Source organism: Chamaea fasciata, unplaced genomic scaffold (genome assembly GCF_029207755.1).
Source record: "Chamaea fasciata isolate MVZ Bird 193981 ecotype frontalis unplaced genomic scaffold, bChaFas1.0.hap1 SCAF_15, whole genome shotgun sequence".
In the NCBI taxonomy this organism is placed as follows: Eukaryota; Metazoa; Chordata; class Aves; order Passeriformes; family Sylviidae; genus Chamaea; species Chamaea fasciata.
This window is the reverse complement of record NW_027094100.1, coordinates 12,671,024-12,689,648: the sequence shown is the minus strand read 5'-3', so window position 1 is coordinate 12,689,648 and position 18,625 is coordinate 12,671,024. Positions and strand designations below refer to the sequence as shown.

Here is an 18,625-nt window from a genome sequence, read left to right as displayed (position 1 = left end):
GCTATGGTAAGCCCAGAGCTAAGATCCTTCTATATAAATTTCCTCAACATTGAATGATTGCTGGTTTCTTCCTTCTGCTCCTTCCCAGGAAAAGGCTGTGATTTATAACATACATTTGTATATTTTTAAATGTCTCTTCCGTATGATAAACAGCCTTGAAATATGCTACTATAAGAAACTCCACGGAGATTAGCCCTGCTTGAGGCATGAAGCTTTTGGCTGCATGTCCTTTGAAAGGCATGACAGGTTTAAGAAACACCTCATGTCAGACAAACTGTTTGCAGGCTGAAGACATCCAACAGCAGCCAGTGATGAATGTTTTGCGCAACTGAAGATGTAAATCTTATTTTAATCCTGTCCAACTCATGGCCAGCTTGTCCTGAGCTGGGCTCAGAGCTTGTGCTTTGTCTTCTGAGAGCATCTTGACCCAAACCCCGGGGCGGGTGGCTGGCAATCCCTGCCTCTCTGAAGAGCAAAGGCAGAATGATGCTGTCAACTCAAAATGACTCAGTAGCCATAAATCAGAGCAGGAAACCTCTAGCTCAGAGAGATATTGTGATGGAACCCATCTGACTGGGTGATCTTATTCCTGCCCTAAGCAGGATGGGTTCCCCTTATCTGAGACCTTGGTTTCTATGTGATCAAAACAAGCTCTGAGCTGTAGCTGTGATTGAAACCAGCCTGGCCTTTCTGAACCCTTCTCTTCCTCGAGCTGGGGTTGGAGCGTGGCTCTCCAAGCCAGAAGGCTGATGTCAGGATTGCTTCATTCAGCAACGCCGGGCAAGGGCTAATAAACACCACTAAGAGCTTGCTAATAGCTCTAATTAGACTGCAGCTGATGCTTCGTAAGTGGTTCTTTCCTCCTCCGCCCCTTCCTTGCAGCTATTTCCTGGCGGAGTTTAGGAAGGTGAGGTGGATTAATGCTACTTTGGGAGACAGTCAAGATTCCCAGCTGCAAAATTACATTTTCCTCTTGGTTTATTTTTATTTTATTTTATTTTTAAAAAAATTATAGGGGATCTGGCACGGTTTTCTCAGGGCAGCGTCTGCTTCTGGGCTGAGCTGAGGTGTGGGTGATACATTTGTCGTAGTGTGGTGCTGGGAATATGCCTAATTTGGGAGTTTGATAGTCCAGAGGTAGAATGAAAATGCAGCTTTGATGAGTTCCTCACCCTTGCTGATGGGACCTTCCCTGGCTTTAAGAGGATCAGCAAGTTGCTTTCCAAAACACATGAGGAAGGGAAGGAGTTTTTCTTAAAAAAAAAAGAAGGGGGGAGAAAAAAAAAAAGCTTTGCTGTAGTTTTCTTTGCACATTTTGTTTGTTTCTCTCTTTGGTCTTTCGTGGTTTTGTTTTTTTACCTTGAGTACTTCCTGCAGTAATAGACCCTTGCATGCCAAGTCTTTAGCTGTCTTGTGACAAGTGAGATTTTTAAACTGCTTGCTTTTTTTTTTTAATAGCCAAGGATGCTGAGCATGAAGTCTGTGCACAGGTGCTGTGCAGAGCATGTGCTCAGGGGCCCATCAATGTTCAACATCTATTCCCTGGCTGTTTGTCATTGTGGGGGCTGAGGACAACAACCCTGGGGTCCGCCTGGGCTAGCTTTGGGGGTCCCATCACCAGTGACACTCTGTGATGCTCCAGCCCTTTCCTTGGACCATGATATCGTGTGTTTCTCATCCCAGTTCTCTGCGTACAGACACGGGGTCTCTTCTATACACGAGCTGGCCTGAGCTGAAGAATTCCACAGCAGCGTCATGGAAAACACCACTTGCCACAGCACAGAACGAGGTGGGTTGGGAAGTTTTGCAGAGAGTGAGGCAGCAAAGCCACGGGGATCTGCTGTTCCTCAGTTTCAGGATCCTAATTCTGGCTCTGTTCTCCTACACCTTCGATTACAGTTCCTATAACGCAGCTGAACAACCCGCTGTGCAACAACCTTCCTCCACAGGGATTCATGGGCATATTTTGAAAGCCTCTTTACTCCAAGCCCCCACAAAAAAAGAAATCAAACCAAACATACTTTGGAATAAGGTACTGGAGCAGATGACTTGGAAATGGCTCTTGCACAGTGCTGGCGTTGGATGCAGGCATATGTCCCCTGTTTCTGTGAACTTGAAAGCAAGAAAGCACAGTGATTGTGGTAGCAGGTCTTCTTTCCTTCTTACAGAGATAAAAGCAGGGAGCAGACTGGAGTTCTGTGGGAGAGAGAGCTTTTCGAGAAATCCCCTCCTTGAAACCTCTTATGGAAATAAAACAAACATCTACAGCTGGGAAAGCTAAAAAACTGTCACTCCCACAGCCCGGGACAGTGACTGCAAAGTTGGGATTTGTTCTGTGTGTCTGGACATGAGGGGTGCAGTTTCCCTATGGATCCTGCCTGGGGGAGGGAACCAGGGCATTAGAGATTAAAAAAGAGCTCTTGTGGGTTGGCCACAGCATTTGCTGCAGTGTCTTTGGTGGGTGCTAAGAGTGGGGGAAGTAGAGGAGGGTAAAATGAGGTGCAGTAATTAACTGAGAAAAAAGGTCAACATCTCCCTGGGGTGATTTTAAATGGGGTCTGTGTGTCTGAAGATCCAATGAGGGCTTGCAGAGAGAAGGATGTTTGTCCATCTGGGATGACAATGCAGGGCAGGGATTCAGTCACATCTAGAACTAACATGGGATAAAATTCTTTCTGCAGCAGCAGAGCTGTGACCATTGGGGTTATTTCGCTTTCTAGAGGTAAGCTGAATTCCTCCACTGGGAATCAAGGAAAAACCATTCCTTGAAGTATGACCAAACTCTTGGCACATTCTCTGCTGGTGACAGCACTGCAGAACACCGTGGAGATGAGTGCTCCTTATTCCTAATATCCCTTCCCAGCTGGGGATTCCCAAGTTCTCTTGGATGATGGTGGTTTTTGAGGATGTCAGAATCACATGCAGCTCATCAAATGCTGGCTTCAGTGCCTGGAAGAGCTGAGCTTTCAGAAATGCAGCAAGAGTTTTCCATGCTTCCTGGAAGTTGTGCTGGGAAGATGGGATTCCCAGCTTCCTGAGGAGGTGCAGTGCTCCCTGCTAAGCCTCTGCACCCCGAGCCCTGCCTGTGCTAGGGAAATGAGTGTGCAGGTTCTGGCTATGAAGTTGAGGCAGCCTCTTTCTGGCAGCCTCTGCCTGGATTTGGCAGGCAGGGGGACTTTGTGACGTTTATTTCTTGTCTCTGGGAGTGTGGAGGAGCCTCAGATGTCCTGACCTTGTGCCATGCCTGCTGTGACACTGAGGAGGTGGCTTGTGCTCTGCTAGTCTGGAGCAAAGAACACTTCCTTCTGCATTTCACACCAGACTGATGGGAGCACGAGGAGAGAATTGCTGTGGTGACTTCAGGTGGAACAAACCCACAAAGCAAATTGACCAAGTCGAGGCACAAAAGGGCTGAAGCTTTTTAAAGGGAAAAAAGACCCCAGGGTGTGCTGTGGGCCACATGCTGGCTCCTGAGGGTCTGGGCTTGTGCTGTCAGGAAAGACGAAGCTGCCAAGATCTTGCTTGGTTGTTTTGGGTTTGTTTTTTTTTTTTGAGCCAGGTTCACATATCCTGAGAAAGCAGAGTGTTGTATGACACGGGCCAGATTCTGGTGGCACAAGCTGGGAGGTGAATGGCTCTTGAACATGACTGGTAATGAAAATCACATTTGAGAGCCTCTGTGGAGCTCTTCAGAAAAAACCAGAACAATTTAACTTGGCTCCCAAATGAGAATGCCACTGACAAGGCTCTCCAGGCTGGCCAGCCCTGTGGGTGAGTTCTTTAGGGGAGACACTTCTCTGCCCCTTGATAGCACCCTCTGCTCCTCTCCAGATGCTGTGTGTGATCCAGGTGTAACGCTGGGTGCTTTCCCAGGCCTTTCTGCAGCTCTTCAGTGCCCCCCTAGGCTCCCCCGTGTAGGAGGATCCTGGTGTGGAAGGAGGGGCATTCCCTGTGTGTTCACTGCCTGGTGTGCAGAGGTGGAATCCTCTCCTGCTTTATCCCAGCAGCAGCTGAGCCCGTGTTTCCCTCTCAAAGATCTCCATTCTCTTGCCTCCAGAGCTGTTCCTCTCAGCTTTTTGCCCCTGCTGCTAGAAAGCTGCACAGGGCAAAGTGCTGGTCTCTGACTGCTGCTTTGAGACCCTGCAAGGTTTGGGATGGGCATTTGGGGCCTTTTGCCTTGATTTTCTGGGGCTCTCAGATCGTCTGCCTTAAGGAAACTGTTAGAGGTTTAGGAATGGTCCTTTACCCCATTCCTTGCACAGCACAGAGACAACAAAGCCTCCTTGCTCCAGCTTCCCCTCTCAGCCTTACAGGGAAGAAGGTTTGAGAGCTTTGTCAGGGCATCCCGTCGTGGAGAATTTGGGGGTTTAATTGCACCATCTGCTTTTCCTCTCAGCTAATGTTTGCTTGAAGGCTCTTGAAATGCAAACAAAGCTGAACTGCACAACTCTGGAGCCGTGCACACAATTGAAGGTTGCAAGAATTTGGTTTAGGATTATCCCATTGTTCCACCTTCTTGGATGGAATCTCATGAAGCATGAAGTGCTGTGCACAGACGGTGAGAGTGCTCAAAGCGCTGCCTCGTGTGTGCACAGCACATTGAGGAGCCTCCTGAAGCATTTAGAAACAGAGCAGGCATGAGAATGGTGTTGTGGTGGAGCTGGAGAACTTTCTTGTATGAACTCTGGGGTGTCCAGGTGTGTTTGGTGTGAAAATGGCAGGAAATGTTCCATTTTCTATGTTCTTGGGATGTCCTTGAAAAGAAAATCCTGAACACTTTTGGTTGGCTCAAAAGAACTGCTGTAATAAAGCTGGGATGGTTGTCTTTTTTTGAATGTTAAGTATTTTAATCTAGATTTAAGCTAAATATTTTATTTTATAAAATTGGGGAAATATATGGCAAAATACTGTTGAAAAAGATAACCAACAGGGAAACATTTTTGGGCAACAAATTTCTGAAGAAGAAAATCAGAAATTTCAGGAAAAGTCATCAAAATGGAAGCATTTCTATAGAAAAATCTGTTTCACAAAGCAGCTTTTCTTGTGGAAATCTGCACAGCTGGGGGAGCTCCTGGGAAGGGGTGTGTGAGGCAGGCCGAGGGATGCTTGAAAGGAGATGCTTTCACTGACATATATCAACTGAACTGACACAAATCCCAGCCCTAAATTTTGCTCTTTTTGGAGATCTGGGGTAGCTTTGTGCGTGCATCCAGGAGACTGGAAAGAGCCAGAGAGCTGCAGCAGCCAAGTGCCCTGGGCTGGATGAATTTTCAGCCATTGTTTAAATGTCACTTTGTCAAAATCCTTTTGGGCATTTTGTCTGTAGATCAGATCCTACCCTCGCACAGGAAGGCTGGGAGCCTCCAGAGCTACTCTCAGCAGGGTCTGGTGTTACAGGTGATGTGTGTTTTGCCTGACACCAGCCAAGCCTGACTGATTATTTGGAGGGGAATTGGATGGCAGTGCAGAGAGACTGTTATTAAACTGGACACCTGTGGATCCTTCTCAGTGTGCCTGTGTGCTACAAGCCCACACAGGTCTCCACAGTGTCTAATGCCAGCAGGAAATGTTGGTGTCACACTTTGGACTCGCACAGCATAATTATCATCTCACCCCTCCCTCTTACCTCAGTGTGATTTGCTGCCAGTGTTGTATTAGCAAAAAGGAGGGGGGGAAAAAACCGTCATTTTTCCAGTGTACATACAGCAATAGAGATGTTTGTGTGGCAGTTGTGAGTGGCGTAATCTTGGTTGTTAGACAGCTTTAAGTGGGATTTGAAACAGGCAAAGATGCCAAAACAAATAGCAACGAGGGATGGACTATTAGGCACAGCTTGTTTGAATTGCTCAGTTCAGGAAGAATTTACCTGGTTTGTGATGCACTGGCAGTACTAAATGAGAGGAAAAAAAGGGGCATGGCCCTGGGGGGTTATGCCACCAAGGAATGAGCCAGCACCACAATTCAAGTGTTGCACCAGGCAAAACTTTTGAAGCAGCTGTGTCTGCTCAGTGCTTCCTCGGCTGTTGGGCTTGGGCTTCACCCCGTTCCCCATGGAGAGAAGGTTTGGCACTGTGCTCTGAGCCTGGAGCCCAGCCAGGTGCCCATTTCCCCATCCCTGGAGAAACACAACCCAAGGGTTGGTCATTACGCTTTTATCTTTGCTTGGCTGATTTTGATGTTTTTCTAGAGCAGGACCTTTGTCCTGATTTTTCAGTCATTTTAATCCAAAGCTGGTGTAAGTATCCATCCACCCTTCCGTGCCAGCCTAGGCTACCACAGTGCCAGTCTCTCAGGGGACCTGCTCATTCCCAGTGACTGGTGTTTAGCGCTTGGGCCACTGGAGCTGAGATGCCATTCACACCTTCCAGGCCTGCAGATTTACCATGCAAGCAGCTTTTATCAACAGCATCACATTTCTCACTTGAAATCCCAGCGTGAACCCCAGTGAGAGGACATGTGGCCATTGGGAGAGGGGCCACAGCAAAGCAGGCAGTCAGAAGCAGGTGATGCGTGGGAGGACACATCCTGCCAGTGAAGAAGGATATTTTGTATTCCAGCCAAAAGTGGCCCATCTTCGTGCCTCTTCTGCAAACAGAAGCCTCTTTCCTATCTCCAGCAATGACCTCTGCACATGTGACATTCAACAGAGAAAACCATAATTGCATAAACTAATGATTTCCAGAACAAGAGCTTTCCCAAGGCTATATAAAAATGGCTGGTGTTTGTCAGCGCCGGGTACACAAAGAAAACAGAAGTATCAGGGCCAGCTGGTTTACATATTTTTAAGTCAATCTGCTGGTGGTAAAGCTATAATTGACCAATCTCTGGCTTGGGAGCCCTGACTGTGTGAGGCAGGGGCCTCTTTACAGCTACTGCTTGCCTCAACTTCCACCAGTCAACTGGAGGGGTTTTCTCTCACGCTCTCTTTTCTATTTCTGGTTTTATTTCTGCCCCCTGTAATTACTTGTTCACTTAATTCCTAAAGAGAAAAGAAGCAAACTCAAGCAACATGGCTGAAAAGATGAAGAGCTGCTGCTATACATGAGACAATCAGGAATTAATTTCTGACAGTCTTGCCTTGGTGCAGTCCAGACTTCATTAGAGCATTTGCAAAACTCCTCCTGGCAGTCAGGCACGCAGCGGAATAATTTGTATCTCCCTATAGATTTTACTGGGATCTGCCTCTGGGTTTGGCTGGTCTCATTTAGGAATGTTTGTGTTGTTTGCTGCTGCACGAAGGGGACTCTCTGAACTATCTTCTGCATAACAGAACTCTGTGTGCATTCAGCAGGGCGCACAGAAGCCACTGGCTGAGGAGGTGGTGTGTCCTTGTCGTGGTTTGTAGGATAGATGGAGAAGTAGAGTGAGAAAATGACTGCCCTGTGTGTGTGATGTGATGCTGCAACTTCTGAAGGACGCTCAGAATTATGTGGGGTTTTCAAATCTTGATCAGACAAATCAATAAAAAAGCTGAAACTAGCCTGCAGTGCCTTTTGGAGGGGTGGCAATTACCTGCAGGAAAACTCGTTCTAGCTTGGCTAAATATAACAAAAAAAACCCCCAGAGCACAAGTGTCATGGGAGGGAGAGGGTGGAAAACTTATCTGATAAGCTGCTGGAAATGTGAATTTCGGCCTGGGTGCAAGCTGTGGTGTTAACCCCTTCAGGCACCTGCATGGTGTTAGACGTGGCATTAGTGTCACTTATGTCGCACATAATTATGTATAGCAACTTCTTTCAAATAGTTTGAGGCAATGAAATGACTGTAATTAGGCTGCCATGCATGACATAAAGATAATAACAGTCCCCCAAACATGGAACACATTAAGCCAGAACCTTGAAACTAAGAAAAGTTTGAAGATTTTAAACATTTTTTATGTGTTTTATGAAAACCAGAGGCCTAGTAGCAGTGTCCCTTCCCGTGTGTGGTGTGACTCCCACAAGTCCCACAGATGACTTGCAGGGGTGCTGGGGCTCCAGATGTCCCCTCCTGTTGTCCCCTCACTTTGTAGTGATGCTGCAGCCGCCACGCACCCCTGTGGGAAGCTGACCCTGCTAACAGTCGGACAACTCTTGCTGAGATCAAGCTTTTCTGCAGAGAAAGAAGAAAAAAGAAGCCACGAGGAAGCAGGACACTGCCCGTGGCGGGGTGTGGGAGCCCAAAAAGTGAAGGAAGCCTGAAGCTCTTTCAGCAGCAAAGCCCAGCCGGCTGCTCTCCCTCCCGTGGAGCTTCACAGGAACTCTGCTCCACGTGTGGCAGCCAGCCCAGGCTTTGGCAAGCCAGGGCTGCTGTGCTGGGTTTATTAGCAGGTTCCCATAGCACTGCCCTCCCCAGGCATCCTCTCCTCCCCTGCACATGCTGCCGGCTGACCTTCCGGAGCTGTTTGTTGACTGGGAGAGGCTGCTGCGTATTTACGAGGAGCTTCGTTCCTATTTCAGCTCCCAGGCTCCCAGTGCAAACACCGACGTGAATCTTTCAGTAAACAGGCAGGCACTGGAGGGGAGGGAAGGATTAAAAACTCCGAATAATGACTGAAATGTCAGACATTTATTATTAAGTCGGTCCCGATGTTGACAGCTGAACATTCAATATTAAAAGCATCCTTGATCATAAAAGCCAAAGGCAAACCTGATTCTTAAACATCCCAGTTGTTCTTTTTTGACCTAGTTTTTGATGTCTTAAAGGAGGAAATAAAATTTTAGAAAATATTTACAGACATGAGAAACGCAGGATTTCATCACGGCTGGTGACTTCACGGGTCTGCCTGGGGCAAGGACAGCAATTAAAGAGCAGGAGGGCAAACAAGTCTCACATTTTCCTTGCAGAGGTATTGTCAATCCGGGAAGCTGAAGCGTGCACGTTAGGGCTGGAAGAGCAAGGAGTGACCAAGTCTCAGCATGAGGCTTGGAGGGGCCCTCATGGCTTTTAGGATGTTAAAGGAGTAGTTACGAGCAAGGCTGAGGTTTGACAGGCTTTGCCAGGAGCTATAAAGGTGAAATGATCAGTATTGTGTTGTGTGTCAGTGAAGCAGAAATGCCAAAGAACTGCTCTGAATAATGCATGGTCTTTGTGGGTCAAAGTCTCCTACAAGAAGGCTGGTGGAAAAGGCTTGATGGAACTTACCCCAAGCATCAGATTTCAGGTTTGGATTAGGGTAAGAATAGAAGACAGCATTAGGAACAGGGAGAAGGAGAGAAAATCTGACCTAGCAGGAGATGGAAGGGAGGGAGAAAATTGTTTACTGAAATTTGAGGCAAAACAGGATAAGTGTGAGGCTCTTGCGATGTGTAAACAGCTACCGAAAAGAGGAAGAAAATGTTTTTTTTCCTCTGTGTGTTTCTTGGTTAGGAGAAGATGTCATGAGCCAAACCAGACAGACACAGATGCTGGGAAATGGCTTCTTGGGGAAGTTGTAGAAATTCCATTACTGGAAGCCTTTGAAAGAAAATGGAAAAACACCTGATACAGCTTTGAGCTCCTTAGGCTCCTTTAAAATTTATTTTTATTAATTGGTAACATTAGCATGAAGTTAGAGAGATGGCTCAGCTGTTGATGGCTTTTTGGAAGGGTTCAGCTCCAGAGCTGCAGAGTCAGACACTGCCAGAACCAGCTCAGAGGGCACAGCCTTGAGCTGAGACCACAGGCCTTGGTGGCTGAGCGTTGAGGAGAGGATGGAAGCCGTGAACACAGAAAGGCATCTCTTGATATTTAATTAGGATCCTTGTACGTTGTGGAAGCACACCAGACACTTCACCCAGTTTTCCTGCGGCACAGACAGATTTGTCTGATTCCCAGGTTCAGGAGGGGTGGCAGAATGTGACCAAAACCTCCAGCCCAGCTGACATGATCCAGATGGGTGTCTGGGGACAGTTATGCCCCTCTGTATGCAGCCACACAGAGGGGCATGTGACCCCTCTGCCAGGGAGCAGCTCCTTGCCAAGAGAATTCCTGCCTGGCTCTGCCAGTGGGGACGTGATGCCCCTGAGTCCTTGGCCACAATCTTGAACTGTACAGGGGGTTACCAGGCCCTCAGATCCCCCAGCAGAACCACCCAAACAACCTAATTTTGATGCTGGACGTGGGGGACGTGGGAGGATCCGAGGAGATGGCATCTGTTTTTTTGGCACTTCACATCTCCACACACGTCTCATGTTCACGGTGCCCTCAGGAGCCGCACAACTCCCTTCTCTTGATGAAGGACATATTGTGCTGGAAGCATAGTGCTTGGCTGGATGGACCTTTGGGGCTAAACCAGCCATTCCTATGTACTCATTTAAATTTCATTGATTTTTCTAAAGAATTATTTCTCCCTTGATGGTCTAGAAATAAAACCTCGTGCCCTGACTGGCTCAACAACCCCATGATTTCTATCTATTGACAAGGTGGTTTTCACACTCTGTCTCAACACAGGCAAGCTATTCTTCAACACGCTCGATCAGAGGAAGAGAAAATTACATTTTATGTACCTCCTGCCGCTTCCTGTTACATCTGCCCTCCTGGATTTCCAGTGGCAGGTGCTTGTGCAGGATCCCATCTACAGGCTTCGAGTTAATCAGCACCAGGTTTTCACAGGAATATCTCCTCTTGATGTGGGCAATGCCCAATTAGGCACATTGCCAGGCTACAGGTTTGCAGTGATATTTTTAATTTTCCTCCGAGGTTCCTTTTTGGTCTCTGGCCTTATCTTTGCTGAAGCAAAACAGCTTGTGTGGCCAGTCTTTGTTTGTCTGATTTGTGGCTTATTTCTCATGGTGCAGCCAAATGCTTGCAAGCAAGGGGGGACAGGGAGTGGCACTGACCCTTATGTGCAGAGCACACGTGTCAGGCTGGGGACCTGGAGTCAAGGGCTTGTTTGAAGGCTTCTCCAAACTCAAACTCTTCAAACAGCAGCAGCAGAGAGTGTGAAAGGTGGCTCAGTCACCCTGCAGGTGTATGACAACAGGTTTGCTGGGTTACCTGGGGATTATGTGACAAAGGTGCTGTTTGCCAGTTTCCACTTTGGTAAGGACCTTTCTGGCCATTATGTATATGGTCAGGGGTTTGGATGAGGAAGCCTTCATGGCTTTCAGAACTGCAGCCACGCTGTTTCCAGCTGCGACTCTTGAAGACTTGGCACTCATCTCCTTTGCTTCAACTTCAGTGGGTTATCCCAGCAGTTTTTTGCACAAGCAAGCAAGAATCGTGGGCTTAAAATAGGCACAAAATCCCGAAAGTGATGAACTGTGGCTCGTGGAGGCTGTACATGCCATGCCCCAATGAACAGGAACTTGTTTGCATGGGAAAGTTCTCCTGATGTGGGGACTGGTTACTGAGGGTGACTTTGCTCTCATGGGCTTTATTTCTGAGAGTGGCAGTTCAACTATGCAAATTTAAATATATGTTTCCTTGTCCAAATGTCCTATTTAGGCCAAACCCTTCACTTTGCCTGTAAGAGAGCTGGAAAAGCCTGGACCTGCCTTTGAAGTCAATTAGCTGCCTCTAAGGCAGGATTTATCTTTAAAAGGAGTTGGATCAGGATAGGGAGCATGTCAGTGCTGGAACCAGAAGATGTTTGTCTGCCCTAGTGCTTATAGAGGTGAATAAAACTTTTCTTAATAGCTTTTTGGGAAGTTATTTGTAACCAGATAGTCTCTTTCCTTTGCCAAGAGGTTGGGGTTATTTGTGGCTCTGGACTAGAAAGCAACAGCAGAAACAACGGTGCTCTCATTATGACCAAATCAGTTTATGCTTAATATTTCAGTTTTTTCTCAGAAAGACAGTGGCCTTGAACTCTCTCTTAGTTTATATACTCTACTTGTCTCTCTTGCACTGCCAGGCAAACTGGAAAACTCAGGCATGTTAATGATTGTTTCTGAGCACCAAAATTAGATGATCCTGTTGAATGGGAGAAGCTGAGTTCAGGGCACTGGAGAAGCTGAGTTCAGGGCACTGGAGATATCAGTGGCCAGAGAAGGGTTGGAGGGCAGACTCTGGAGTTCTGTTCCATGCTGGTTTGATTTGGCTTGATTCAGGACACTGTAGCTGAATCTGCATGGTTCCTGGAACCTCCCAGACAGGATGAATGTGATAAGAAAGTGTATGAATGCGTGTGCTGCTCCCTAAAACAACCCATCCACACTGGCAGGGCAAGATCCCTACTCCCCTCCTGCACTGTGTGGGTTCTGCTGTCAGGAGGAGGAGAGGAGCTCCTGGTGCAGATGTTTTCCTTCCTTGCTGTGTTGCCACTGGCTAGTGTTGATGCAAGTGCAGTGTCCTGGACCAGCCAGGAATGCCAGCAGAGGCCACGAGAGTCACCACCAATAGCTTCATCCCCTTGGAATGTGCTCTGAACAATCCCTTTGGGTTCCAAATTCCTGAGTGCTTGCGACCAGGAATGGGGTGAGGAAAGAGAGAGAACTCCTGCCCAAGCCCTAGGAACAGCCAGAAACATTTCCAGCCCAGTAGCAGCTGCAGCAGTGCTGGTGCAGCTCCCTGTGGTGCCTTGCTGGGGGCGGATCCAGAGCTCTGCCAAATCCACAGGTATTGGCACACTGAGTCAGGAGTCAGTGCCATCTCACTGCCATGTGCAATAACTCATTCCCTGCCTTTGGACATTCCCAGCACGTGGCCATCAGTGCAAGGGCTGTGAGACACCTTTCACTGCCCCAGCCACACCTTGCCTAATGCTTCAGTCCTGCCTTGGCTCTTTCACCACCATGTTTCAGCCCCTGATGTACCCAACTTGAGGAATTCCTGGCCTATGCTTTCAGGTCGTGGAATCCTGCCTCTGGAGTTAAACATCATCTGCACCTGTGGGGGCATTAGTGGTGGGGACAGTGCCCCAGGGCATGTGATAGGGCATGTAGGGAAGCTGCTGCTACCCTTCTCCTTATGGATAATGACTCAGAAAAGAGGGCTGATAGGGGGTCACTGATTAATGCATCAGATCTCGGTCTGTGAGAGTGATGCCACCTGCAAGCTGGACACTTACACTGACCTAATGCCTTTGTGGCTTCAAGCCACATTGTACCATCTGCCAGCAAAGGAGAGCTTCCCAGCACCCCACCACGCAGGTGTGGGGGTGGATCACCACCTAAATCCATGCCAAGGTGTGCCGGGAAGGATCCAGCCTTCTCTCAGAGGCCAGCAGCCTGTTTGGGTTAAACTTCACACGTGATTTTCTATTCGTGGCGTCCTCTTGCAGTTAGAAAAGCGCTGAACTTATTGGAAAAAGTCTGCAATCCAGCCCTGCTGAGCTGTGCTACAACAACAGGTTATTGTTCTGGCATAGGTGAAGGGCAGGACCTTTGCCTGGGAGCTTTCCAGGACCTGTGCTGCTTAGCTGGAAGGAAGCAGAACATCTCAGCATTGAATCCACCTGCAGTGCTAATGCCGACTGCAGTGCCGGGAGGTCTCCAACAGTGTGCAGAGCCTCAGGAATCCAGCTTCACGTGCCAGCACCACGCAGAGCTGGCACTTCCAGCCCCTCCTGTCCCCACTCTAAGTGGAGTGTGCCTGATGAAAGATAAAGGCCAGAAAAGCAGTGTTGAAACACTGGCAGGGCTGCTTCGCTGTCTGCGCTGCCTGCAGAACACTTTGGATGTTCCCTGCTCCTGGAAGCTTACTGTCTTTTGATAGAGAGAAATACAAACTATTGCTGTCATCTGACTTCTCTGTAACAGCTCAGAGACATTAGAAAGCAAAAGCTGAGATCTTGCTTCAAATGTGCAGCTCCAGTTGTGGCTATTTGTGCCATGTCTGTGGTTATCTGGGCGGTTTCAGCCCGCCTCTGAGAACTGTCCACTCTCTTATTTAGCAATGATCCCGCTCCAGCCCCACTAAGCCCTGGGGACAGCCTCTCTGTATCGGTTCAGAGCCACTTCCAGCTCATTCCCATACATTTGCCAAGGACAGCTTTTCCCTACGTAGCCTGAGCTGTGGTTTAGATTAAAGGAAATTTGCAGTTTAAAAGCATCCTTCCATTTCAGTCAGACTTCTCCTTTGCAGAGCATTAACACTGTCATTTCCCACTCGGGTGGAACCAATTGGTATTTCCTTCGGTGGCCTCAAGCTTGGCAGCGTGACCCTCTGCCACAGCAGTGCTGCTGTGCTGGGCTGGCAGCTGCCTCTCCACCATGACAAAACTGTTTGCATTTGCTGGCACTCCTGACATCTCTCGTTGAGGCTGTCACAGCAGCAGCAGCTGAAGTGGCTCTGTACCCATCAAGGAGAGCAGGCTCTGGATCTCTGCCCTGCCCTGGGCACTGTGGGACGCCTCTGTCTGCATCCTGTGCCAAAGGCCAGATCTGGGAGGTGGCACGTGGAAGCATCATAGCACACAGGAGCCTTTCCAGCAGCAGATGGGCTCCCATGGGGTGTCTGCAAAGGGGGGTTTTGCTTACCAGCCCACAAAAAGGAGTTTAATTCAGCTCCCCCCAAAACAAGTCTCCTAGGACTGAACATGCCTCATGGAAAGCGCCCTCCGGCAGCTGCAGCAAATCTGAGGATGGCTCTGCTTATTTCTGGACTGGAAAAACAAATCTGATGTTGAAAACGTGACTAAAATAGAAGCTTTCTTATCAGAGGAATGTTGGGGAAGGCTGCAGTGGGCAGAGGTGGTACCAAAGCTGCCTTTTCCAAGCAGGCCTGGACACATGAATGTTTTGCAACTACCAAAAATTCAGGGCTTCTTCTCAGCTTGGGTCTTGCGTTTCACTGAAGTCCCTCAGTCCAGTTCTAAACCTGAATTCACAGTATGCTACCATGACATCATGAAGTCAAATGCCACTGGCAGTGGAAATAGATACTGCCTCCCAGGTGGGAGCGTCAGGAAAATGTTCCAGAAGGTGGAGGGGGAAGGGCTTCCCCAGCTGAATTTTACAAGAGTTTTTACTGGCAGAAAAGTCTCAATTTAAAGGAACATGTTTTCCTGATCTGAAAATGCTCCCCTGGGCCTTCTGTCCTTAGCTGTCCGGCTTCTGTCACTCTTGTGACATTTCTGAGGCTTGGCAGTTCCCAGGGCTGCTTCGGAGGCACAGAGATGCAACCCTGCTTTGAAAAGCTTCCACCAGAACAGCAAATCCTGGTGAAGGATTGCAGGAGAAATGCCCCTGGATGGCAGGAGGAGGAACAGGAAGGGAAACACTGCTAGCCTTCAAACCACCTGCTCCTCCTGAGGATGTGCTGGTGCTCCCAGGGCAGGCAGGCAGGGGCTGGGTACTGGGGGTGTACTGCTTTCTGTGCAGCCCTGGTTGGCTGAGGTTATTTCTGAAATTTTCAAACCACTGAGGTTATTTCTGGAATTTCCCCCCTTTGTCATTAAACTACTTGTTTTTGTGAGCAGCGTGGCACTGTGGCAGGAATTGCGGCTCTGGGGCAGGAATTGCGTCGCTCTCAGCCTGAGCTTGCTCAGGGCAGTAAATGCTGAGCCCTTTCTACCATCCTTTGGGATTCTCCTCACCCACCATGTCCTCTTGGCCTTTCCATTTTTTGCTCTGGCTGAGCCCTCTGGGAGCAGCCAGAAGGGAAGGAGGAGCGAGGCTGATGGCTGAGCCCTTCCTCTGATTTGGAAAATCCTGTTTTTCCCTCGCTGCATCATTCAAAACGTGTTCAGGGCTCCAAACACAGGCCAGAAGCACTGCCTTGGGAAGGAGCCTGAAGAGCTGCAGCTATTTAGACAAAGCAACCAAGAACTGAAGCCATTGCTCCTGTCACTTTCCCTTTTGCTCTGTCCCTTCCAGCTCACCAGCACTGGAAAACAGCATCATGGAGACAGGGAAGCAAGCTGGTGTCTCAGAAGAGTCGGGCTGGCTGCTGGCAGGACAGCTCCAGGCTCTGCTGGGGATCAGATGGCAGACGAGCAGCTTGGATGAAGCATTCCCTTCCTTGGCCTCAAGAAAAAAATCTTATGGGGGTAGAAGACCAGCTTTTAAGGATGAGTCTAAACTTTGCACCTGCACCTCAGATTTACCTTTGTTCAAACCAAAACTGAAATATGGACAGGGACCATTCCCTCCTGGAAACCTGCCACTGGTTCTGCCTGATGTGCCCTAGCTGTGCAGAGCTACAGAGCGGTCCCTGACCTGCTGCTTCCCATAATCTCCAGGCTGATATGGACCTTGCTGTGAAACGGATGTGGCTGACATTTAGCAGGAATGCCAGTTCTCATCAGAACAGTGCCTGGGGAGACGCAGGCTGCGCTCAGCCGTGCGGCTGACGAGACCTGCTGCTTTGCAGGCTCGGTCAGCACCTCACTTCATCAAAGAAATGCTCTTGGCTAACACCGGGTGATGTTTCCCAGAAATGGCATAGGCAGGAAAGATGTTTTTGCTCGGCATAAACTGGCCTCAGTGCACTTTTCAGTGTTCTGCTGGGTAGAAGGAACCAAATGGGATGAGTTTGGGGCTAAGGTGGGTTTAGACATGCCACAAAATCCAAGAGCAGTGAAAGAAGAGTAGGGAGGATCGGTCTCCCCTCCTGCCAGCCTCACTTGCAGAGATCTCCCTGGATAAAAGCTAGGCTCCATTTCTTATGATGCAGCAGAATCAGCAATACCCCAGCTGTGGGAAGCATCCTTCCAGGATCCCCTGTGTGCAAAGATGTCAAGGCAATTCACAGTCCCAAGCCTATTTGGGACTACCACCTTTAGTGAATTAATTTTACATGTGGGCAAAGTGAGTCGTTTTTCATCTCTCCCTCGACTGCAGACACTCTTTGGCAGGTCTGAGAAGAGGAGCCTGTGCTTCCCCCCCCTCCAGCTGCATCTGGCCGCATTTGAAATTGCAAACGAGCACTGGAGCTCTCTCAGCTGGATCATGCATATTTTTGTGTGTGTGTGTGCTTGTTTCAGCCACTTCATAAAGAGAACTCATCTTTCTGCCCACAGCAAAGTCCAGGATTTCCTAAGAACAAAGCGTTGGGTCTGCCCTAAATACAACCAGTCATTTACTGAAGGGCTATGAATCATAGGGAACCCCACGAGGGTTTGATCCCCAACTCCACATGCTCTGTCCCTGTTTTGGGCTGACTCACGGCATCCCTTTGGCACGAGCAGGGGAGTGCCCGGCTCTCCAGGGAGAAGCTGGCAGTGCTGTGCCAGCGCCAGGCGGACACAGACACATCCCTCCAGCGCAGGGCACACCCTCCGGGGCCACTCCTGTCCTTGCAGCCCCCCGGGCGCAGCATCCCCGCAAACCTACCCGTGGGTCTCGGGGCGTGAGCGACAGGGACGCGGCGAGGCTGAGTGCCGCGGCTACCTCACCTCAGCGGCTTCCAGCCTCCCGGGCAGGGCTGGTAGGAGCAGCACCGCCCGCCCGCCCGCCCGCTGCGCGCCCGCGGGGCCGGCGCCGCTCCCCGCCCGGCCGACCGCGTATCCCCCGCCGCCTCCTCCGGCTGCGGGACCCAGCTGCGGGACCCAGCTGCGGGACCCAGCTGCGCGACCCAGCTGCGGGATCCAGCTGCGGGATCCAGCTGCGGGCTCGGCTCCGGCGGCCGGCCCGGCTGCGGCGGAGCAACAGCGGCCTCCAGTGCCGAAAGCTCCTCCCGCTGTTGCTCCGTCCGGGAGCCCGCGCCCCGCGTCCCGCCCGCACCGCGCAGAACCGCGGGATGCGCAGGTCGGGAGCGACCTTCAGAGGGCATTTGGTCCGTCCCCCCCCTTCCCCGCCGTGGGCAGGGACATCTTCAGCGAGACCGGGTTGCTCAGAACTCCCTCCAGCCTGATCTTGAATGTTTCCGGGGATGGGGTATCCACAACTTCTTTGGGCAACCTATTGCGGTTTCTCTCCACCTTCACGGTAAAAAACTTCTTCCTAATATTTAACCTAGCCCTGCCCTCTGTCAGTTTGAAGCCATCCCTCCTTGCCCCGTCACTCCAAGCCCCTGTAAAAAGTCTCTCTTGGTGCCCCTTTAGACACTGGAAGGGGCTCTAAAGTCTTCCAGGACCGTTCTCTTCTCCAGGCTGAACAATCCCGCCTCTCTCAGCCTGTCGCTGTAGCAGAGGTGATCCAGCCCTTGGAGTGTCTGTGTGGCCTCCTCTGGAATTGCTCCAACAGTCCAAATTTCTCTGGTGTTGGGGACCCCAGAGCTGCGTGCTGCACTGCAGGAGGGTCTCATCAGAGCAGAGGGGCCAAGTCCCCTCCCTCGCCCTACTGCCCACACTGCTTTGGATGCAGCCCAGGACAAGGCTGATTTCTGGGCTGTGAGTGCACATTGCTGGCTCATGTTCAGCCTCTCATCCACCAGCATCTTCAAGTCCTTCTTGGAAAGGCATCTCCCATCCTGCCAGCCCGCAGCCCTGAGGCCAGGTCACCAGTACCAGCAGCAAAGCTCACCCAGGCCAGTAGAGGGGGGGGGGGGGAAAGATTTTTGCCTGGAAAAATGGAATCTTATTGGTTTTCTGAGGCTCTGGGTAGCTGTGACCTGCAGGACAAGCATGAGGCTGGTGACTCTTGGTGCGCAGGGACCATGTCATGGGGCACTGGCACATGGACAAGGCTGGAGATGGGTCAGCATGGAGATGACTTGTTGGGTTCTTTCTCCTGGCCAAAGCTCTGGAGCAAGGGCTTTAGTCCCCTGTGTTTAGCAAATGCAATTGCAAGTCATGAGGATGCTAAAAATCTATTGCTTGAACACTGGAAGTCTAGGAAAG

General features: G+C 49.8%; 1 long non-coding RNA gene across 2 annotated transcripts; it reads left to right on the top strand.

The window, feature by feature from the left end:
• Nucleotides 1-928: 928 nt before the first annotated feature.
• On the top strand, nucleotides 929-8,706 carry LOC136297459 (uncharacterized). Of its 2 annotated transcripts, none has more exons than XR_010723172.1 (3): nucleotides 929-1,067; nucleotides 1,684-1,789; nucleotides 2,682-8,706. It is a non-coding gene; the product is annotated as an uncharacterized lncRNA (long non-coding RNA). The 2 variants fall into 2 exon arrangements; XR_010723171.1 differs by lacking the exon at nucleotides 2,682-8,706 and adding an exon at nucleotides 1,900-2,668.
• Nucleotides 8,707-18,625: the final 9,919 nt, after the last annotated feature.